Source organism: Leopardus geoffroyi, chromosome B3, assembly GCF_018350155.1.
Source record: "Leopardus geoffroyi isolate Oge1 chromosome B3, O.geoffroyi_Oge1_pat1.0, whole genome shotgun sequence".
Classification (NCBI taxonomy): domain Eukaryota; kingdom Metazoa; phylum Chordata; class Mammalia; order Carnivora; family Felidae; genus Leopardus; species Leopardus geoffroyi.
Window position 1 is genome coordinate 79,380,433 of NC_059337.1, and position 25,339 is coordinate 79,405,771.

Below are 25,339 nucleotides of genomic sequence, written 5' to 3' on the forward strand. Positions count from 1 at the left end.
TTTTCTGATTTCGTGGTATCTTGTGTGCTTTTCAAACCTTGAGCTTCCTTTGAACTGACAGAATACATAAGAGAAATTTTTAGATAAAATTCAGAGTGAAGTTTGATAAATGTGAAATAGTTCCAGTTAAATAAAATTAGTATCTGTTTTTATATGTCAGACCACACCAGAAAACAATGTATTTTGAATCCATATGTATTTTATTAAATATTTATCTAATATTTAGGTTTGGTTAATATTAAGGTTTTTGAAATTCAGAATCATTTAGTCTATGGAAACATTTCCACTGTTGGTTTTTATTTTGTGTTATATCTCAGTTTTTCACTCCACCACCTTGATGTTTTTAAGTTATTTTTTTGTGACAATATCTGGCTATGATCATCCACATGAAAAGTTTCTCACAGCTTTTCCTCAATCCTAACTCTTACCCTCAAATAAAACACAAGGGGAAAAAAACTGCTCAGTTGGTTTCCTGGGCTCTCACAACACCACATATATGGTGTTAATCCCTTAAAGTCAGCAAACTGTTGACGTATGAAAAACAATATTCTCAAAGTGCAGAGGGTCAAGTAGTGGAAAGATACTTAAAATGATACAGAAGGCCCATGTCTCAACTACAAAAAGAATTACTGAACTGCTGTTTACAAAGCTCTGTTTTTGTATGGAACTTTTCTTGGCAACAGATGCAGTATTTATAGTAAAGTCTATCACCGTTTATTAATGTTATACATTAGAGTTATTTGCTACTCTAAAAATGATATGCTAAAATATGCCGAAGCATTTTCAAATAAAACAAGAAAAATGAACTGACAATTTATTAATTGCATTTCATTGTTTCATAATAGAACATGATAAACCTTGAATAAAACAACATAAATACATCAATTCCATTTAGCATAATTGTTCTAACCATTTATAATGAAGTCTCCAGAGAGTTCTTTTCTACTCAGTTTTCCTGAAAGTGCAAGAGAATTCCCCCTTTCTTTATTTCCTTCTGCCATTGTTTAAAACAGTTGCTTTCCAGTAACTTATAGGCAAGCAGAAGAATAAGGCAATAACCCAAATGTGCGTGTGTCCGGAGAACTGATAAACAACTTTCTAATCGGAATCTTTCAACTAAATGTCACTTGGGAAATCTTGCTGCAGGTATGGTGCATCTCACATGTTGCTTGTTCTAAGACTAAATGGTTCAAAAGACTAGTCTCAAAGCTCTAACAAGATACTAAAACAGGTGCATTAGTGAATGTATACCAGTGTCCCCGCTTACCATAAGAAGCAATTTCGCCATATGTTTTAGGTACTAGGCTTTTAAGGAATGCACAATAAATCTGCTTCAGCTTTGAGGAACTGGTAGGGTTGTAGGAACCCCAAACAACTCCAGAGTGAGTTAGATACAGGGTCAACAGTCATGTTCTCTGTTAAAGACACATGGAGGAAGAGAGTACATTTACATAAAAATTTACCATTTAGGGGCGCCTGGGTGGCGCAGTCGGTTAAGCGTCCGACTTCAGCCAGGTCACGATCTCGCGGTCCATGAGTTCGAGCCCCGCGTCAGGCTCTGGGCTGATGGCTCAGAGCCTGGAGCCTGTTTCCGATTCTGTGTCTCCCTCTCTCTCTGCCCCTCCCCCGTTCATGCTCTGTCTCTCTCTGTCCCAAAAATAAATAAACGTTGAAAAAAAAATTAAAAAAAAAAATTTACCATTTAAAGGCCATAAATTCTTTGACTATACATTTGTGTTGCTGATAGTTTTGAAAACATTAAACAGGTACACCTTCATCCTTAATGGAAGGGACCAGTCTTTATTTTAATACCAAGAGAGCAGAAACAGGGTTGGTAGGAGACAAGAGAGCAAGTAGACACAACTGTGTTTGAAAATTCAACATGCAAGAAAGCCAGTAACTCACAGAAACAGAGAGGGGATGGATAGCCACATGGGAAAAAATAAAAATGAATCAATTCTTTACATTATACATCAGGATAAGTTCTAAAAGGATCAGAGACTTGGCTGTCACAATAAATAAATATAGCAAAACAAGCACTAGAAGAGACACAAATTAACTGCTCCATAACTTGTCCTTGGGGAAATCTTTCCTAACTATAATTCAAAATCCAGGAGGAATAAAGGGAAAATGGCTAATCTTTCTTACTAAATTTTAAGACTACTTCCCAAGGAAAAAACACCCTAAGCAAAGTAAAAAGACAAACTGGGGGGAGGGGGGAATTGCAATCATATCACAAAGGGGTAGTGTCCTTAATATATTATTTACTTCTAATAATAGTGGGGAAAAAGCACCCGAATTCTAAATGGTCTATGGCTTTCAGCAATGTTCAGTCTTTCTTAAAATTGCAAGACCATTTCTCACCTATCAGAATGGATGCAATACAAAAGTCTGACAATATAACGTATAGATGAGGCTGTGGGGAAATGCATTGTAATACATTGCAGTTAGAATGCAAAATATCATAACCCATTAACAGAAGAATTGGCAATATGTAACAAAAGTACATATATATTTACCCTTTGAGCTAGCAGTCCCACTTCTGGGAAGCCATTCCAAAATTTACTGGTAAAATATACAGAAGTTGGTTTATTATAGCACTCTTTGCAATAAATAGCAAAAGCCTTGAAACAAAGCGTATGTCCACCAAATTGGGAAGAAGTCATGTACATTAGCACAAGGGAGCAATGTGCAGCTCTGCATGATAATGAGGAATATCCTTCTATACTACTATGGCGTGATCTCCAAGAAAGGTGAAAGATGTCAAGGTGAAAAACAGCATATGTCATATGCTATTTATTTAAGGAAGTGAATATATGTACATATATTATTATAAAATTTACATTACGATATTGTAGTAATTAGTAACTAGTAACACAATTATATAACTTTGACATTATAATATCATAGTAATATAAAACTGAAATTATAAGATCAAAAAATATATTCTATTAAAACAACAATAACAGGGGCGCCTGGGTGGCGCAGTCGGTTAAGCGTCCGACTTCAGCCAGGTCACGATCTTGCGGTCCGGGAGTTCGAGCCCCGCGTCGGGCTCTGGGCTGATGGCTCAGAGCCTGGAGCCTGTTTCCGATTCTGCATCTCCCTCTCTCTCTGCCCCTCCCCCGTTCATGCTCTGTCTCTCTCTGTCCCAAAAATAAATAAACGTTGAAAAAAAAATTAAAAAAACAAAAAACAAAACAACAATAACAAATATATAATGATCTTCCCCCCCCTAGGAGAAGAGGGAACAGGACAGTGATTAAAAACTGAACATTTCTGAATACGCTCTTTTGTAAATTTCAAGCGTGACTTTGAACCCGCTTCTATATTTTAACTAACTTTAAAGCAAGATCAATTTTAAAAAGTAACTTTCTAATTCCTAAAAGTCAAAGTAAAATCCATAGGTCAAATTTTACCACAGCCACACAAGGAACAACTATTCCGAGTAACCTGTAATTTTACTAAACGTTCCTAGTGTGGTATACTCTAAAGGCACCATAAACAGAAAAAAATTTTTGTTTTCAGTTAATGATTATCAATATCATTATACTGCAACTGTTAAGTATGTATTGTGAATTAAAGCAAATGGGTAATTATAATGGTGTTCTGAAGAAACAAAGATTTAAACGTAGAATTAACAAAATGCAATTGTAAGATCATTAAGGTTAAGTAAAATCCCCACAGTCTTGACTATGGATTGTGATAATAAGAATTCATGATTACATATACACAAAGGATTTAGGTATTTCCTACTTCTATCCACCAAAAGGTCTTGAAACAGTGACTAACACAGTAACAATGTGTACACTTAGCCCCTGGTCTTTAATTGCAAGACTTAGAGAAATAGCTAGTTCTAGGCATCAGACAAGAAATGTATAATATATACCTGGATCATCTTACATATCAAAAAGCAAATTTCTATAGGGGTTACCTGTAATGGACTCAAGATCTAATATTTTAAAGGAATACTATTGGCCAAAGACTGGATGATCTAAACATCAGTAAGGATAATGACTGCCATGAATTGAAACATAGGACATATGCTTAAATACATCATTTTGTATAGACTCTATTAAAAAACACACACAAAAATTTTTAACTTTACTGGTCTCCTTCAGAGGACATTAATGAATTGACTCATTTTTTTACAGTTGGTAAATAAAGGAAAAGATAAAGCAGGTGTACCAACTTTCTCATACCAACTGCAATTCAGGATCACCAGACAATGAGGGTAACTGTATCTTTAAAAAATCATTTCAGTTAATAAATGAAGAGAAAATGATAAAATAACATATCACAATCACATTCTAATTAAATATGAATCTGAGCAATGACCATCAATTGCTATAACATCACAAAAGTTAACTAGACACTATCTGTCTCCTACTGGAAGTACCCAAAACTACCTACAAAGTATTCTTGCCAAAAACAAACAACCTACCCATGAACCTCATATGGACACACTTCTTGCCTCCTGTTCCCATCTGTGTTTTCTCCCATCATCTGTGGAAATCCACAACCCTAAATAACTAACCTGAGTGAGTGATGAAAATGTTTTCATTCGTTTCTTTAAATTTTTTCCCTAAATATCATCTCTCCCCTGTTTCCATCCTTCTGTCGCCAGGAGTACCAGCAATGCAAACTTTACTTTTAAAGTCCAACAGAAGAGGGATTGGAAGTTAATGACCATGGGAACTAGGCCCACAGGGCTTTGTTTATGGAATGCAAGGAAGAGGAGCTGGAGCCAGGTCATGGTCAGCAATGCAGCTGAGGACTCTTTGGTCGAAGATGATCAAATGGTGGATAAAGCAAATAGACATTCTTTTTTTTTCCAACGTTTATTTTTGGGACAGAGAGAGACAGAGCATGAACGGGGGGGGGGGGGGGGAGGGGCAGAGAGAGAGGGAGACACAGAATCGGAAACAGGCTCCAGGCTCTGAGCCATCAGCCCAGAGCCTGATGCGGGGCTCGAACTCCCGGACCGCGAGATCGTGACCTGGCTGAAGTCGGACGCTTAACCGACTGCGCCACCCAGGCGCCCCGCAAATAGACTTTCTTTCTATGAACCCACATTCAGTCTCAGGTCCAGTGTCCATCATTATCCATACTTCTTCTGAGCACCCATCTCTATCTACTGGGATGGGCACAGTAAAGGAATAATCCGAGAAGACTCTTGACACACCCATTACTAACAATGAATAAAATACCCTTAAGGGTAGGAATTATGTCCTCCTAGATCTTTGTAGCACATACCTCACATCACCTAGTGCAGTGCTGTGTATAATGGTAAACATTCAGTAGCTTATTAGTAGACATAAGACAATGTAACAGAATAAACAGATAATTATACATGAAAAAAAAGTGGGTGCTACTGAACTTCTCCACATTCACTGAAGATGTACTTGTTAAATTGAAATGTTAATATTTTGTTTAAAAATCTAAAGCCTAAAGAAAAAGGCTGAGAATTAAGGAGTTAAGAATACCACTTAAGAAGTTAGAAAAGAACCACAAAGTAAATCCAAAGAGAGTTGGAGAAATGAGATGATGAAGATAAAAACAAAAATCCCCAAAACAGAGAAACTAAGATGCATTAGAGTAGAATCAAACCTGGTGTATTTGAAAGCGAGAGTAGATCTTTTCTTTTAACAATGCCGTCCTCTCTATGATAAAATAATTGTCAGTAATAATCATGAAATGAAATAACTAATAATAATGGCTATAAAAGACAGAAAGTGAATATCTTCTAATGTTTACTTTTGAGAGAGAGAGAGAGAGAGGTGTAGAGAGAAAGGGAGACACAATCCAAAGCAGGCTGCAGGCTCTGAGCTGTCAGCACGGCGCCTGACGCGGACTGCGAGATCATGACCTGAGCTGAAGTCAGAGGCTTAAACTACTGAGCCACCAGGAGCCCCAAAAGTGAATATTTTATTTTATTGAACTTATGTACAATCATGCCAGTAGAAAATTTTTTTAAAAAAAATCAAGGATAGAAAAAGGAAAAATGTAATGGAATGTTTCTAAATTATATTAATATGTTTTATATTGAAAACGAAACACTTGTATCTATATAATCTGTTACAGTAATGAATAACATTATAATTAATAGCAAAGGGAAGTTAAATAAAAAGAATAGCAGCTAATAAAGAATACATTTTTATTTTAGAGGTATTTTTCAAATTCCATAAAGTATCTCATGCTTGAATTAAAACTTTTACCTCAACAACAGAAGTATTGGACCCCGTAGTTTCTACTCTACTTCATTGTTTAAATTTGTAAAGGTATATAAAAACTCCAAGAGTAACCTAGAATGACAGAAATGAAGTAACTTGATTTTATTTCTTATTATTTATTTTTAATCTACTGCATACACATAAGAACATGTAAAACCACAGCGATTGGAGACACAAACTGTCTAAATTAAGATCTAACAAACCCAAGTCATTATGCATTTACTCTCTAAATGAATGCAAACCACTGAGTCTAAATAAGTTACATGAAGATGCTATAACTAGTTTTCCCATTAGCTTCGAGGATGATATTTCATAATGCAAATTATAATAGGGACACAGTACTTTGAAATTTACACAGATTTTTTAAAACCTTAATAACAACCACATCAACTTTTTTAGACTTTTGGCCAAAAAAAAGAGTTTTTAATTCACCGATATTGTTTAGAATTACCAGTGCATGATAATAATATAAAAGCTTGTCAACTTTTAGTCAGTTTTACCAATTGTTTTTAAATTCTCTACAGGAAACACACCTCCTAACTGCCTGTATCCAGGGAGGACCACTCTCACCACCTACCCATCACGTGCCACTGCTGCAAAGACTAATACTTGAAAAGCCTAGTAAAATGGACAAATGTAAAACTGTTGTAAACAAGAGAAGGCACAAATAAATGACACCAGGAATCAAAAAAAAAAAAAAAGGAGACACAATTTCAAATAGCATAGCCACTAAAGAAGTAAGAAGAACACTCTGAACAACTGTATGACAATATATGGGAAAATTTCAGATGAAATGAAAATACTCCAGTAAAATATAACTTAAAAAGCAACTAAGAAAGAAAAATTTAAGAGTCAATTAAATTGAATGTTTATTTTTATTTGGAGAAAAACAGTAATCACCCAGGGTTAATGGTAATTTACGCCAAATATTCAAAGAACTGGGCATTACAATCTTAAGCTAACTTTTCCAGAAAATACAAAAAAGAGGACAAACTTTCCAACTCATTCCATGAGATCAGTGTATCCTTCCCATAACAACCAGACAAAGACAAGAAGAGGAAAGAAAGGGTTAGTGTAATTTGTGAACAACAATTTAAAAAATCTAAACAAAATATTAACAAACTGAAAATAGCAGCATACAAAAAATATATCATGAACATGTAGTATTTATCTGAACAATATAAGAGTTACTTGGCCTCTTTTTTTTTTTTTTTCAACGTTTATTTATTTTTGGGACAGAGAGAGACAGCATGAACGGGGGAGGGGCAGAGAGAGAGGGAGACACAGAATCAGAAACAGGCTCCAGGCTCCGAGCCATCAGCCCAGAGCCCAACGCGGGGCTCGAACTCACGGACCGCGAGATCGTGACCTGGCTGAAGTCGGACGCTTAACCGACTGCGCCACCCAGGCGCCCCGGCATTCTAATAGAAAATCCATATTATGATTTTACATGCAAAAAAAGTTTTTACAACTTCAATGTGCATTCATGATTTTAAAAATACACTTAAACTAGGAATAGAAGATAACTTCCTTATACATGCAAAAAGAAGTTTTTAAAAGTTCAACATGCATTCATAATTTTAAAAACACACTGAAGTAGGAATAAAAGATAACTTCCTTAAAAGTTACCTGTGAAAAGTTTAGAGCAAACATCATTTTTAATGTAGGAACTTATGAAGCATACCCTAAAAAATTAGCTACAATTTTTCTGGTTCTACACATGAGTTTGGAAATCACCACTCTGTTCTAACAAGTAAAAAGCTGAATATACTAAGAAATAATCAACTCTTCTAGGATCCATAAATGAGGAGAGGACACAGGACAAAACTCTGCCTGCAAGACTGATGAGACAGGTGAATCAGGGCATCTCGGGGTCCTTGAGGCACAAGCAGAAACTGCCCCGGGGAATCAGTGTCAGAGGAAGAAAAACCTGAACTTCAACTGATAAATTATAGCAGCTCAGTGTAGACAATCCTGCAAGTTAAAAACTCCAGGGAGACCCAGTCATTGGGGGTCCCTCACAATTCTGTGAGATTTACCTCCAGGCCCTCAAACATATTCCCACAATAAATATCACAGAAAAATCTTGTCTGGCCCAGGCAGGGAGAAAAAAAAAGGAACCATTTTTTTTTTTTTTTTTTTTTTTAACATTTATTCATTTTTGGGAGTGAGAAAGACAGAGCAAGAGCAGGGGAGGGGCAAAGAGAGAGGGAGACACAGAATCCGAAGCAGGCTCCAGGCTCCGAGCTGTCAGCACAGAGCCCGACGCGGGGCTCGAACTCATAAACCACGAGATCATGACCTGAGCTGAAGTCGGATGCTCAACTGACTGAGCCACCCAGGCGCACCCCTAAAATGGAACCACTTTCAAACACTCCAGAGCACTCTGCTCTTAGCAAGGACAGCTCTCAGGAGAAACTGTTTTACCAGAACGTAACTTGCTTGGGTATTGTTAGAACCTAACTGACCTGGGGAAAGAAAATACCCAATTACAGTCCACTCAGCAATCCTGTCCCAAACAAAAAAGGAGAAAAGTGGGCCAAAGACCTTAACAGACATCTCACCAAAGAAGATACAGAAATAGCAAATAAGCATATGAAAAGATGCTTCACACCATATATCCTCAGGGAAATGCAAATTAAAACAACAATGAGATACCACTCCCTACCTATTTGAATGGCAAAATCCAGAACAAAACCCAGATGCTGATAAGGATGTAAAGTAATGGGAACACTCATTTATTGCTGGTGGGAATGTAATATAGAACAAACACTTTGGAAGACAGTTTGGCATTTTCTTACAAAACTAGAACTCTTATCATACCATACTGTAATCACACTCCTTGGTATTTACCCAAAAGAATTGAAAACTTATGTCCATATAACAATCTGCACATCAGTGTTCACAGGAACTTAATGCACAATTGTCAAAAATTGGAAGCAACCATGATTTCCTTCAGTAGGTGAATGGATAAGTAAACTGTGGTATATCCAGACAATGGAATATTATTCAGCTCTAAAAAGAAATGTTTTTCAATACATGAGAGATGTGGAGAAAAAAAATAAGTATGCCTTCAAAGAGAAAGAAGCCAGTATGAAAAGACTAATGCTATATGATTTAACTACATGATATTCTAGAAAATGCAAAACTATGTTGACAGTAGAAAGACCAGTAGTTGCCAGAGTGGGAAAGAAAGGGAGAAATAGGTGAACACAGAGAATGTTTAGGGCAGTGAAATTACTGCATATGAAACCATGACGATGAATACATGTCATTATGTTTTTGTCCAAACTATAAAATGTACAACATCAACAGTGAACCATAATGTAAATTGTGACTTTTGGCTGATGATTAATCATGTAACTTCATCAGTTGCAACAAATGTACTACGCTGGTGGAGGATGGTCATAATGGGGTAAGTTACGTTTATGTAGGGGCAGAGGATATATGGGTTATTTCTGCACCTTTCTCTTAACTTTGCTGTGGATCTAATCTCTTCTAAAAATTAAGGCTTTCAAATTTTCAATTAATATATATATATATATTTAATTTATACACAGGTCAAAAACACATCTATCACCACACTAATACAGATAAGAAACTGTACTTGGGTAATCAGATAAGAAAAAGAAACTAAATGCCTAAGAATTAGAAAAGCAGAAACAACACTGTCATTATCGCAGATGATTCTTGTCTACATTGAAAATTCAAAATAAACTGTGAACAAATTATTAAAAATAAGTTTAGCACAGTGTCAGGATACAAGTGAAATATGAAAGAATTTTGTTGTACATCAGAAGCAAACTGATCATAATTTTTAAAAGATAGCATTACAATAGCAACAAAATATATACATTACTGAGGCAGAAGTCGACAAAGACGTTTGCATCATTTGTGGAGATCATTAGAAAATTTATTGAAAGATCTTAAGGAATACCCAATCAGTTGAGAGATATACTATGTTTACAAATTTAGAAACTTACTTTTATATATATGTCAGTTTCTCCAAATATATCTATAGGTTCTATACAAACTAAATAGATATCCCAGTAAGATTTTTTAAACGAATTCAACATCAACATTTTGTTAGAAGAACAAAGGGCCACGTATATCCAAAACATTCAGAAAGAAGATTAATGTGGAGAACATTTCCACTAAGATCTCAAAAATTATTATAAATTTCAAGTATTTAGAAGAATAGCATACTGGAATAGTGACAAAAAGATCAGTGGAACCAAATAAAAGCCAGTATATAGATACATGTGTATATATAGAACTTTAATATATGACAGATATGTTATTATAGAGCATTGTGAATATGAAGAACTATTCCCTAGAAGATGTTCAAAAGCTTGTTTATTCATATTGGGTGGTTGGGGGGGGGTGGGGGGAGAATGGAACTGTACTTCACACTATACACAAAAACCCACTTCCAAGTGGAACAAAGATTTCAAGATGGAAAGCAAAACGTTACAAATTTTAGATAAAAAGAAGATAGTTTTATAATCTCAGAATAGGATAAAAAGGAAAAAGTTTTAATTCCTAATCATGAAAGATAATATATATATATATATATATATATATATATATATATATATATGATTACATTGGTAGTTTAAATTTTTGTTCATCAAGAGCCATAGTTAACAAATTAGAAAATTAACCATAAAATGGGAGAAAATAACTGCAGCATATATAATTGATGAAAAAAAATAGTAGTTAAACTATATAACAGATTCCTCTAAAGCAGAAACAAAAACAGGAAAAATATATGAACAGGAATTTCCAAGAAGTTTAAATATGTATGGGCAATAATTCAAGTAAAATAAAGTACAACATCATTATTAATCAGTGCCATGTCAAATAAGCCCAGAATGAGATACTTTTCGACACACCTAGTTTATCAAACATCATGAATTCTGGTAGTGCCAAATGTTGAAGTCACTGATCAATAAAATGCAATTTTTCTATATGTACTTTTATATACTGTTGATAGCAGTATAAAATGAACAACTACTTTGGCAACGTTTTGTATCAGTTGGTAAAGTTGAACATGTGCACACAATATAACATGGCCATTCCACTCCTAGATATAATCTTTAGAGACACCTTGGAGCAGGTGCACCAGGAGCCAGGTATAAGAATGTCTGCGGCAACATCATATGAAATTTTTAAACACTGAAAACAACAACTCAAATGCCCAATGATAGGAGAATGGATACATAAATGGGTAAATGACACTATACGCAGTAGGGAAAATAAACAAATTAGACAACAAAATGGAGGAAACTTGAGAACAGAGTTTGAATAAATATCCATTCTAAATATCATTTGGTGTACAACTTTAATAAAGTTCAGTAAAGACTAAATATTTATAGATGCATAGATATAACAGAAAATTAATTTTTTAAATCAAAGAAATAGTGCTTACATGTGAGGAAAGAGGCAGGGAGATGGGCTAGACTACAAAAGCCATATTCATAATGTTCTAGAGAGTACATTGAATGATGCATTGACTGTTTTATCATCATGGTTTATGATTTACATATGGGAAATGCAACATTAAATGGATCAAATCAAGCTGTAAAAGACAACTAAATTTTTTTAATAATTTTTTTAATGTTTATTTATTCTTGAGACAGAGACAGCACATGAACAGGGGAGGGGCAGAGACAGAGGGAGACACAGAATCTGAAACAGGCTCCAGACTCAGCTGTCAGCACAGAGCCCGACGTGGGGCTCGAACCCACGAACCGTGAGATCATGATGTGAGCCGAAGTCGGATGCTCAACCGGCTGAGTCACCCAGGCGCTCCAGACAACTAATTTTTTTTAGAAAGACAATTAAGAAAAAGAAGGAACAAGGATGAGAGGAAAACAATGTAGTTACCCACCATACTCTTAAACATGTGTTCTGATGGTGGGTGATGGGTGCCGAGGGGCAACAATGAGTGCAACAGGAATCCTTTCTTGGACATAAATGAAACACATGGAAGGTATGTTTCAGAGCATTCTGATGGGTGATCTTGTTTAGTGTATCATGGTTTTGCTTGAAAAGACTACTTGAAAAGACAATAGAAACTGTAGGAAATCAATTGTTTGTAGAGGAAAAAATACACTGTTTACAAGATATTAGGAATAAAATTTAGGAACATGAAGAAAAGTGAACTTTAAATCTTACTAAGGCTCTAGATATAGCTACAACTTAATAAAAAAATACAAAAGACAGAACAGTATTCTAACCCCATGAGGAAACAATTCTACAACATAAATGACTCAGTTTTGTCAACAAATAAAAGGCATGTGGAACAAAAAAGAGCAGTGACAAAGCTTAAAATAACATTTTATTGCAATATATGGACTAATTAGACCTTATTCGGATCTTGATTCAAAGTGTTACAAAAATGTATTAAACAGGGAGAATTTAAACACTATTTGATACATTAAATAATCATTATTTTTATTGTGATAATGGTATTGTGATTTTTTTATAAGACCTTAGTTTTTAAGACAAATGCTAACGTATTTACAGATGATATACTAAAATATTGTGAATTTGCTTAAAGATAATTGTGGAGAGAGAAGTAGATAAGAACATAGAAGCCAGATTGGTCAGAAAATGATAGTTGAGACTAGAGATGGATATTAGGATATTTTTTTATATTGTTCTCTCTAAATGTGGATATGGTTGAAATTTTCTACTATAACATGGAAAAATTATATATATATATATATATATATATATATATATATATACTGTGTATCCTATTTATTTCTCATAACAAGCCCATAAAGAAAAGAGTGTTATATACTACACTTTTTTTTTTTAAGAAAAAATGAAACCCAGGAAGCTAAGGGATATGTAAGTTAAGCTTATAATGAGGCAGAACTGAGATCACAATCTAGAGGCTACAGACTTAACCAATGTTTTTCTACCCACCTCTGAATCCATAGAATTTTATGCTCCCACTAGGTGATGTTCCAGACCATTATTTATAAATGAGATGAACCTTGGTGGAATGACTCTCTAAGCAACATATTCTTAGACAGATAAATGGAGTGTGTTGTAACCTTGTAAACAACTTCTAAAAATGAACCAGCCCTTGGAGTTTTTTTTCATCACCTTTCCCCCAGGAGAAACACTTGTCAAAACCTGAATGCACTTCATTGTTGCCTCATTAATAACTTCTCTGAATAAATGCAAAAAAGTTACTATTTCTAAAAGTAGTGTGCCATTTAAATTAATGTCGCAGTTTCGGCAACATCTTCAGGTGCCAAGGGAACAGACAAAGAGGTAAACATTGGATTCTATGTGATTTTAACCACAGTTTTAAAAGGCTTACAGCCTAGAAAGGAAGAAAGGAAGGGAAAAGGAGACCAGGATATGGCATAGTATTTGATGGGCATGGTGGAGCAGGGAGATGAAAATTAAATGCCCAGTTTTAAATGGCTTAGTGTGGTTTGTTTGAAAAAATACCTAGTCTGGTATGAAAATTCACTCTTTAAATCCTTTTGGCAGAAATAAATGCCTCCATGTTTACAAAAGTATGCCTACGAAAGACTGAAAATACTACGTTAATAAAGTTACTAAAAGCCAGACAGCAACAGAAATGTTAAAGAAACCTAGACCCAGAATGACAAAAATTAAAAACAAAATAAAACTTCTAATAGGACATTTAAGATTTTTGTCATATTCTCTTAATGTATTTACTTCTTAAATTCTCTTAATGTAGTTACTTCTTAAAAACTCAGTTTCATTTTGGCTTAACTTGGTCTTTCCACATAGTTTGTAAATATTCTATTTTGTGGTTAAAACTAATAACTCTCCTTGTCATCAACACAAGCCTGGTTCCCTAAAGCATTTTTAAATTCAAAGGTAATTCGGTTTCAGAGCAAAGTCATGCACAGAATTCTAATTTGCAGTGGAAAATCTGCACCATGCCTGATGATGTCTCCCTGGAGACAAAACATCAGGTAGTTTTGTCAATCAAATCAAAGTCATCATGTTCCCTTCTAATTTATTATAGTTATTTATATGTTTACTTATGTCTTCAAGGGAGATTTGATTATGAATTATTTACTGTTGTTATTCTCTTGTAATGCACCAATCACCATATCGAGACCAATTTAGGAATGATGTCTGCAAATTTCCAGATAAAGAATACTAAGCAATTTGTGTGATAAACTAATGATACCATGAAAGAAGGGAAATTGTTCTACATGAAATTCCTTCTTCGTCTCTCTCAAAAGCTTAGCAATATTTCCAAATCCAGTTCTTCATTCTCTGTAAAGCCTTCTTTAACGATTCTTATTGCTGGTGACAGTTTCATTCTTTGATAATTAAATATGTCTTATCCTATCCCATATATGTAACTTTTGACCATTGATTTCTTCTTTATTTAAATTTAAATTTAACTTTTCAGTCCTAGAGGAAAAGGATGACTAGTCTATTTTTTCTCTAATAACTTGTATATAATTTTATTAGAATGTTTTATACAATTAATGCCAACAATAGATACTGGTGACTTTATTGATTGAATGGCTCTGTGATAGACTGCAATATTGATCCAAATTCTTAAACATCCCACTTACTTACAGCATTTGCATTGTAATTTTGAAGTGCTCTTTCAAGGTAAGGGAGGGGGCATAAATTGCTAGTCATGTGACATGCCTTGGTTAAAATAATGTTAGTGGTTTGTTTGGATGAAAAGCAAAACGTTATCAGCAGAGGCTTGAATGGGCTTACACAATGAGGTTTGTTGTCTTACACCTCTACAAATTCTATAAAGAAAAACATTGCCAGATTAGCCCAGGAGAAGGACCAGAAATACTTGCAGCAGAACTAAGAGGCCCTACTAATTATATTTGAAGCCATCCTAGATCAACCAAGAGCCAGCCATCCCTAGATGTAGAAGCAAGTCCAACCAAGATAATTAGAACAACCAATGTGACCAACCTATATGCATGAGCAACAAATACTTATCGTATAATGCCACTGTTTTTGTAGTTAATTATCATACAATATACTCATGGTGATAAATATTGATGAAACCCTAAACATTTTTTAATGTTTATTTATTTTGGGAGAGAGAGTGTGCATGTCCGAGTGGGGGAGAGGCAAAGAGAGAGGGAGAAAGTGAATCCCAGCCAGGCTCTGCACTGTGAGCACAGAACCCCACACAGGGCTCAACTCCCTGAACCATGAGATCATGACTGAGCCAAGATCAAGAGTCAGACACTTTAACCCAGGTGCCCCCTAAAAAATATTTTAAGAGAATTTACAAAGTAGTACAATTAGAGACAGTTTTGCAATAAAGTTTGTTAGTGATTTGCTTCAATTAAAGTGAGAAAGAGACAAGATATTTGAGGTAAGAATCTATTCACGCACTCATTAAAAAACTTTCATCAAGCTGATACGATGTGACACAAATTGTAAATGACATTGGAGAAATAAGAATAATGAGACACAGTTCCTACACCTAAGCAAACCATTAAGCCAACAATATGATTATATTATGATGTTTTGATTGGTAGATACTTCTACAACTTTCTGCAGGAGCCACTATAGAAAGGAATTCAGCTTGCAGCATTAGATAAATTTTCTTGGAAGAAGCACTTGTTGAAATGTCAAAAAGATTTTTTGGGTTATCAGAAAAAGGTGAGAAGGCATCTGCCTAAATAAATCCCAGAGTCTCTGATCAGCACATTTTGAAGAAGAGAAAATTATTGGGTGTTCCTCAAACCAGGGATATACAGATAACACTGGCAAGTTAGGTAGAGCCTAGAAAATTAGTCTTCTTAGAAATAATTAAGATTTTGGACTTCACTCAGTAGGTTATGAGGACTGACTGTAATTTTCAAAAAGAAGAATGACATGATAAAGCTTAGATTTTATAGAGATTAGTTAGATGCAAAGTGTGAGGGGGGATTGGAGTGAATAAAGGCATCCAGTTGAGAAATGATGAGGCCCTAAAATCAGACAGGGCAGTGGACATCCTATTTAAAGATACTAAGGGAGTATAATCAATTAGTCGTGGTAATAGGAAGTAGATGGCAGCCTAAAAAAGGGAAAGTACAAGATTTCTGGACGAAAAGAAATGGGTAAAAGAGTGAGGGAAGATGTCAGAACAATAGTTTGTAAAGGGGAAAAGTGAATTCAGTTTGAATGCTTTGTTGAGATTTGGGTATCTCCTCCATCCTGGAGAAAATTACACAGAAATTTGGGGATAAAGGGACAAGAGCTTTAAGTATATACGGCAATAGAAATACAAGCTTTATTAGCATATTTAATTACAGTTGAGCTATGGGTGAAATAAGCATGTGCAGTGAGACAAGAAAACAGTGAGGAAAACTTCCTGGAAAATACAACATTAGAATGTAGGTGTTGAGAAGCATTTAGGTTTGGAGACTGGTTGAGAATACTGGATAGAAGAAGAATAAGGGAGGGACTGGGGATATTGAATTCACCAAGAGAGTAAAGAGAGGGTTCAAGTGATCTAAGCTGAATAAGGAAGGAAAGAAAACTAAGGGTGGTGTATTTTCTTACATATATAGGTAAGATATCAAATATAAGAAAAGTTCTAAATTATTCTATTGAGGAATAAAATGAAAAGGACATAAAAATTGATTTAAAGATTGTACTTGAGACAATGAAGGACACCGTATAATAATAAAAGGAACAATCAAATAAGAAGATATAACAATTATAAATATTTATACATCTAACATAAGAGCACCCAGATAAATAAAACAGTAACAAACATAAGGGATAATACAATTGATAATAACATAATAATAGGGGATTTTAACACCCTACTTACATCAGTGAACAGATCATCTAAACAGAAAATCAACATGGAAACAATGGCTTTGAATGAAGCAATGGACCAAATGGATTTAACAGATATATGCAGAACATTCCACACTAAAACAGAAGAATACACATTCTTTTCAAGTGCACATAAAACATTCTCCAGAATGGATCACATATTAGGTCATAAATCAGATTTCAATAAATACAATAAGATTGAAATCAAACCATATTCAAAAATAAATTCAAAATGGATAAAAGATCTAAATGTGATACCGAAAACCATAAAAACCATAGAGGAGAACACAGGCAGTAACTTCTTTGACATAGGTCATAGCAACTTCTTTCTTGATAGATCGCTTCAGGTAAAGGAAACAAAATCAAAGATGAACTGCTAGAACTACATCAAAATAAAAAGCTTCTGCATAGTGAAGGAAACAATAAACAAAACTAAAAGGCAACCTACCGAATGGGTAAAGATATTTCCAAATGTCATATCTGATAAGGGGTTAAATATCTAAATATATAAACAACTTAAACTCAACACCCAAAAATTGAATAGTCCAATTAAAAATGGGCAGAAGACATGAATAGAAATTCTTCCAAAGATGACATACAGATGGCCAACAAACAGATGAAACGATGCTCAACATCACTCATCATCAGGGAAATGCAAGTCAAAACCACAATGAGATATCACCACATATCTCTCAGAATGGCTAAAATCAACAACACAAGAAGCAATAAGTGTTGGGGAGAATGTAGAGAAAGGGGAACCCTCTTGCACTACTGGTGGAAATGCAAACTGGTCATCTTCTCTATAAAACAGTATGGAGATTCCTCAAAAAGTTAAAAATAGTATGACCCTATGATCCAGCAATCACACTACTAGATATCTACCCCCAAAATATAAAAATATTAATTCAAATGCACCCTGATATTTATTGCATCATTGTCTACACTAGATTTATTATGGAAACAACCCAAGTGTCCATCGACAGATGAATAAAGATAAAGAAGAAATAATTTGCCATCTTGCCATTTGCAATAACGGAGATGAAGTTAGAGAGCAATTTGCTAAGCAAATTAAGTGAATCAGACAAAGACAAATACCATGATTTTCACTCATATGTGGAATTAAGAAACAAATGAACAGAGGAAAAAAAACAGAGGAAAACCAAGAAATAGACTCTTAACTATAGGGAAAAATTGATGGTTACCAGAAGGGAGGTGGTTGGGGGGATAGACCGAATAGGTGAAGGGGATTAAGGAGTACACTTGTGATGAGCACTGGGTGATGTATGGAAGTGTTGAATCACTATACTCTACACCTAAAACTAAGACTATACTGTATATTTACTAAAAGGAATTTAAACAAAAACTTTTTTTAAAAAATAAAGATTGAACTTGAATGATGTGGAGAATTAAGTACAGAGGTAAAAGGTTAGTCTGACTGTCTTTATACTGCAGCCCTAGCTAAATCAGGGAGAATATGTTTCTTGCAGCTATATTTCTTGGCAATCTTCATGAATATGGCAAACTGTAATTTCCAAAAATGTTCACAGCAATATTTTCAGTTCTACATATTCTTCCAGAACTTTTCCACTCCCCATCAAGAAGCAGTATATTGCCTCTTGCCTTTGAGTCAGGATAGGATTAAAAAATTGCCTCAATGAATAAAATAGGGCAGAAGTGACTTTGAGTGATTTCTAGGTCTCATTTAATCCCATTTACTATATATAACAATCTCATTTAATATATGTAACAACCTTTGCATGTAAGTTCTGTATCATCCACATTCTATATGTGGGATCTTGAGGCTCACAGAGCTTGGGTAACATATTGAAGATAACATAGGTGGTAAGTGGCACAGCTGGGATGATTTGATGTGTAGGATTTTCCCTCAAAGCTGTTGGTTGTAAACCCAGGCTCTGAATCCAGATTGCCTCAGCTTGAATTCAAACTCAATCCAAGATATAATCTCTGCCAAATACTTAGAACAATATTAACACAGTATGTTTTAAGTGCAATCTGTATTAAGATAAAGCATTATTTACAATATTGGGAGTATCGCCTTTAATGCATTATTTCAATAGTTTTCCAGATTTAATGTACAGTCACAAAAGTTAAGGCTAATTAAAGAAATGTATACATATCATATATCTAAACACATAACATTGGGTTGCAGAGTTGAAAGTGAGTTAAGTAATCTAGTTAAATAAAGTACGATTTTATCTAATATGGTACACTCATTCTTAATTCAGAGATTTCTTGTCTGAGTATATGACCCCCAAGAGGGATCCTAAGGAAGTCCTAACTGTGCTCTGAAACTATTTTTTGCTCATCCCTCTTCTAGTTGTTAGGCTTCAGGAATATCCTTTCAGGGATACAGGATTCTACTCAAGTAACTGCTACAGAATATTATCCTCTGTATTTGGAGCCACCATTGGATGTTCCTAACTATGGCAACAGAAAAGCTCCAAAAAAACACTTTACAATGTCCAAATGTTTATGACAATATTTGTTATTAGTTATCTGGTTATTATTTTTTCTAAATCTTGAGGCCACTCTGTCAACATACCTTTCTTATGGAAAACAATAGAAGGAAGGTACACCCTCAAGAAAGTGTGAAGTGAAGGGTTATAAAATCCTGACAAGTTCAGAAAATAAGTGTGGCAAAATAAGTTGGGAGAATTAGAACAATGAGAAGGGAATATTGGAATTAAGAATTTTAGAGTTTTTACCATTCTAGGTGACACCAAGTCCAAGGTTTAGTTATTGGAGAGGCTGACTAGAGTCTACTGCTGAGAGTTAATAAGTTGTTAGCTGGAGTTCAAGAGTGTCATATCCACGGACAAGGAGTTTAAGAGATCAGTGTAGAGGCTAAAAGAGGGTGAATCAGTTGCCAAAGTTCTTTTTTCATGAATCTGTGCATTTACAAAGGCTGTTTCTTCTGCCTAGAATATCTTTACAACCACCCATTTGCCTGTCAAACTCCTATGCTTTTTTCAAGTACCAGCTCAAATCTCAACCACTCTATGAATCATTGCCTATGAATCATGTCAAATTAATTCCTACAAGCTCTCTGATCTTATAGCATTTTATTCTCACCTTGATTATAGCATTTAACAGACTAAATTTTATCTATATTTTTACAAATATTTCTCTCCATTAGTGAACTTCTCAACGGTAGCCACCAGGTCACATTCTCTAATGTAAGCTCCATAGCATATATAGCACCTGCCACGTAGGCAGTTCACAACATTATGTTTATGAAGTTAAATAATGGATAAATAAGCAACAGCCACCAAAGGAATATACAGGAGGCATAATTAATTCTTATTCGAGAAAGCAAGTAGAGTGTCATATAAAAAGAATCGGATGAACCAGAATTTTAAGAGGTGTAAGTTTTCACTAATCACAGAACTGGAAGGAGGGCGATCCAGGCTGAGCAAACCACAGAAGCAAAAGAGCAGCATGTGAAAAGGCCAAGAGCATTCAGAAATGGTATGGATTCATCATTCATTAGTACACTAATTTAAGAGATATTTATTGATCACCTCTCCACCCCAACTGCTGTACTGAGTACAGGGAATAAAAATAAAATAATACACTGTTGTTATCCTCAAGGATCCATAATCTTAACAAGGAAAACAAACATGAAAAGAGAAAAATCATTATACATCATGGAAATATTATTACAGAAACATTAACTAAGCCATGGGGGTAGCATAGACAATAGGCAGGAAAATTAGCCATTTCTGGGGGCTTAGATGAGACCACAATGGTGTGATATTTCACTGAGTATTTCAAGGTGAAGAATGGAGAGATGGACTTTTTAGCAAAATAAGAAACCATAAGTGCAAATGTTTTTGTGTTTTATTTTGTTTGTTTGTTTGTTTGTTTGTTTTGAGAGAAAGCCAACAAGGGGAAGGGCAGAGGAAGAAAGACAGAGAGAATCCCAAAAAGACTCCATGCTCATTGTGGAGTGTAACATGGGGCCCGATCTCATGTCTGTAAGACCATGACCGAAATCAAGAGTCAGATGCTTAACTAACTGAACCAGATGCCCCATATACAAACGTTTTGTTTCTTTGTCTGTTTATTTGTTTAATAACTTCATTGCAGAGGGTGCTGTGCTCCCAGGTAAGAATTTACAAATGTTATTCGGTAGACAACAGCAAGCCAATAAAAATTTTAAATTGAATAGAAGTATGGTCACATTTATTTTAAGAGCAGATAATGCTGACAGGTCTGTGGAAGATCCACTAGAATGGAAAGGCAATGGAAGCAGAGACCAGCTAGGAGGTTGGCAAAAGGTGAAGAGAAGGCAGAAATGGAGAGAAAAAGATGTTCAAGAGACTTTGACATAGAAAAAGAGGGACTGATCCTGAAGAAATGATGTCAAAAGTTTTTAATTTATTTAATAATCAAATATTTTGATGAAAGACAAAATGACTTGCTTTAATGGGCACTTTTATCAAGATGTTTCTCACAGCAAATGTGAATGCTGGATTAGAAAGACAAGAGACCAAAGGCAGAGAGATCTGTTACGGATTTATCACAAAGGCCTAGGGAAGAGATCCTGAGGGCTCAAACTGGAATTATGGAAAAAGAATGTAAGAAATCAAGGCAGGAGTGATAGAACATATATGTGAAATGTAAGTGGTATGGTTTCTTTATGTATGTATGTATGTATGTATGTATGTATCTATCTATCTATCTATCTATCTATATATTTATTTATTTGATAAATAGTTTTTCAGATACCATGCACCAAAAACTTTGCAGAAGTGGACAAAATAAACATCCCATCCCAGAGCATATGGCTCAGTATAAAGAGAGATAATTTAAGCAAGTAATTATACAAAGAGATGATTAAATGCTGTGTTATGAAAGCAGATAATATTATGGGAAAACATAACTATAGCATTCAACATGGTCTAGAGAGTTAGGAGATGGGATATTTAGACTGACACCTAAAGAATGAGTGGGCATTAGGCAGGCCAAGTCCAGGGAAAGAGAATTTTGATAGGAAGAATAACATATGGGTAGGGGACCTTATGGGAAGAATAGCATATGGGTAGGGGACTTTACTGTAGTCAACGATTGAGTTGAAAGCTGAGCAGAAGGTAGGGAATTGGAGAATACAAATGGAAATAACTTGTTCTAGAAGTTTGGGTTAAAGAGATGGGTTTTATCAGATGGCCTACATGGAATCAAACAGGGTCTTATTTGCCAGTTTTTGAGTTGAAATATCTATACCAGAAAATATACAAATTTTAAGTGTAAAGTTCAAAGTTTTGAAGACTATATAGAAACTATTTAGAAACCATCTAACCATCACCTCACTCAAGGTATAGAATATTTCCATCACCTCAGGAGATTTCCTCATGTCCCCTTCAGATCAATCCTCCAAAAAAACCACTATTCTAATTTCTATTACCATAGCTTACTTATTTGTGCTTGTTCTAGAATATTATATGAACAGAAGAATATAGTATGTTTTCTTTTTGGCCTGACTTCTTTTATTCAATATTACATTCTGGAGATTCATCCAGTTGTGTTGTGTCTCATCAGTCTTTTTGCTTTTTGTTACTGAGTAGTATTCCATTGTACCGATAGAGCATACATCGTCTACCCACTCATCTATCTGCTCATGAACATTTTACCATTCTGAACAGGCCTTTTTATGGAAATATTTTTTCATCTTTCTAGGTCTACTGGGTCATAGGCAGGTGTATATTTGACTTTATAAGAAAATGTTAATCTGTTTTTCAAAGTGGTTGTATCATTCTAATTTTCTACTAGTGGTTTCTGAAAGTTTCAGTTTTGCCACATTCTTTCTAGCAGTTGATATTTTCAGTCTCTTTAAATTTCAGTAATTCTAGAGTGAGTTTTTAATTTGAGGTTTTAATTTTCAATTCCATTATGACTAATAAATTTAAGCATTTTTCATGGGTTTTTGGTTATTTGTGTATGTTTTGTGAAGTGTCTGTTCAAGAGTTTTTACTTTTTAAGATGGAAGAGTGAGAATATTTAGACACACAAAACCAAGAATAAGTCATAAGAGGGAAACTGAAAATATAGAAGAGAAAGAAAATTAAGAAAGTCATCAGTGTATATCCAAAGTTTATAACATATATTGCAAGTATTGGATAGGTGACATATTTGCTTTTGTAGTTTTGTTTGGTGGGGACTCAGAAACATTTGGATGTTACTACTGGTAGTATAAATTTGAGAACATCCAGAAAATCTTGAGTGATAGCTTAGAGTTATCCCAAATCACTTTTTCTAACTTTTACTTTTTTAAAATTTTATTTTAAGGTTTATTTATTTTTGAGAGAGAGACAGAGTACGAGTGAGGGAGGGGCAGAGAGATAGGGAGACTCAGAATCTGAATGAAGCAGGTTTCAGGCTCTGAGCTGTCAGCACAGAGCCTAATGTGGGGCTCGAACACATGAAGTGTGAGATCATGACCTGAACAGAAGTCATATGCTTAACCAACCCTGCCCCCAAGGTGCCCCTAGCTTCTATTTTTTTCTCACCACTCCTGATTTTGAAATAGCATGAAATTTTGCCTCTGTTCCCACAAGATACCATTGTCCTGCATTTAAAGGGGGCCATGGTGGTCCCATAAATACAAAGTAGCACATATATGAAAATACATCATAAATGTGATTAGCTATATTATGTGACTAAGATAAAATCAAGTGACTCTTCTGAATGTCAAAAGGTTTGTTTCTAAGGAATGAAAAAGATATAGATATATATATGTATATATTTGTATATGTATATATTTGCACATATATGTATATATTTGTGTGTGTGTATATATATGTGTGTGTGTGTGTGTGTGTGTGGGTGTATATACACATGATGTTATATATGTGTATATATATCGTGTGTGTGTGTGTGTGTATACACACACACACACATGATGTTTAGTAAGACTATATAAAATATTTCTCAAAAGCTAGCAAAAGGTGGGGTGCCTGGGTGGCTCAATCGGTTAAGTGCCCGACTTCGGCTCAAGTCATGATCTTGTGGTTTGTGGGTTGGAGCCCTGTCAGGCTCTGTGCTGACAGCTCAGAGCCCGGAACCTGCTTCAGATTCTGTCTCCTCTCTCTGCCCCTCCCCACTCACCCTCTGTATCTCTCTCAAAAGTGAATAAACATTAAAAAAAAAAAAAAAAAAAAAAAGCTAGCAAAAGGATTTCCTATACTGCAAAGGTAAGAGAATAAAAATGTTAGTCTTTGAGTTTAATAATAATCTAACTACATTTTGCCATTTCACAATAAGTTAGTTTCTAATAAAAAAATTCAGATGAGTATTATATTTTATGTAGAAACTAAATGCATAGATTTTGATTTTTAAATTCCATGATTATTTTAATAATATACTTTATATATAATCTATTCCATAAATGGTTATAGTAAACAAAATAAAATGGAAAGATTTGTCTGAGTTTACTTTCCTTGACATGTTGATTTGCCTCAACTACTCACCCACAACCATATCATATAATCAACGCTCAAGTGTTAGTTGAGGTGTTATTTTCAGCTAAATGCAGTGGACCACAGAAAAATAAAGTTTCACAAGTACAAAGTTCAGCTGTTTTCTCATTCCCTTCCTTCTGTTGCAAAGATTATTCCCAAAATCAAATGAATAAAGAAGAGAATTATACTCCGTATTTTAGGATTGTTCAAGGTTTTTCTGTTTCTGACAGTTTGGCTTTCTTTTGTCATTTTCTCACTTAAATGTTGTAAACTCAGAAAGTGCTAAGCTAAGATTCTTTATGTAGTGTTACACATGCCATAAGACAATATTATTTTACCATGTCAAAGTTGTTTGCACCATTTGGAGCACATCTATCATCAAAACTCAATTAAATGGAGTCTTTCTATCTTCAACTAAAACAAACTGTTTACTTAGATTTGCTCAGTGTTTACTTCGCAAGAGGTAAAAGACCCAAATAGCACAGTAACATAGGTGTCTGGGGATATACCAGGGGTCAAAAAATTTAACCCAAAGAAGGAGGCCTTCTTCTTTGGTTGCAACAAGAGACTTTCTTTTTCTTTTGCCAAGTAAATGGCAGCATTATAATGTTATTCATACCTCACTGGTGTCCTAACAATTCCTCTATTCAAACTGAAAAGGGATATATTCTCTTTGTTGCAAAGTATTAAATTTGTCCCTGGAGATTAGCGTGTAGGCAGTTTTAAAGGATGAAACAGGATTAGATAAGATTTCTTTACTGAGAAAGAGTTCTGAAACAGTACAGCAGAAACCCCTCT

At 34.8% G+C, this 25,339-nt stretch overlaps 1 long non-coding RNA gene across 1 annotated transcript in view; it reads right to left on the minus strand.

Annotated features, from left to right (window-relative positions):
- Nucleotides 1-25,339, minus strand: part of LOC123583495 — a 138,954-nt gene that overhangs the window by 75,479 nt on the left and 38,136 nt on the right. The gene's annotated exons all lie outside the window — the stretch shown is intronic.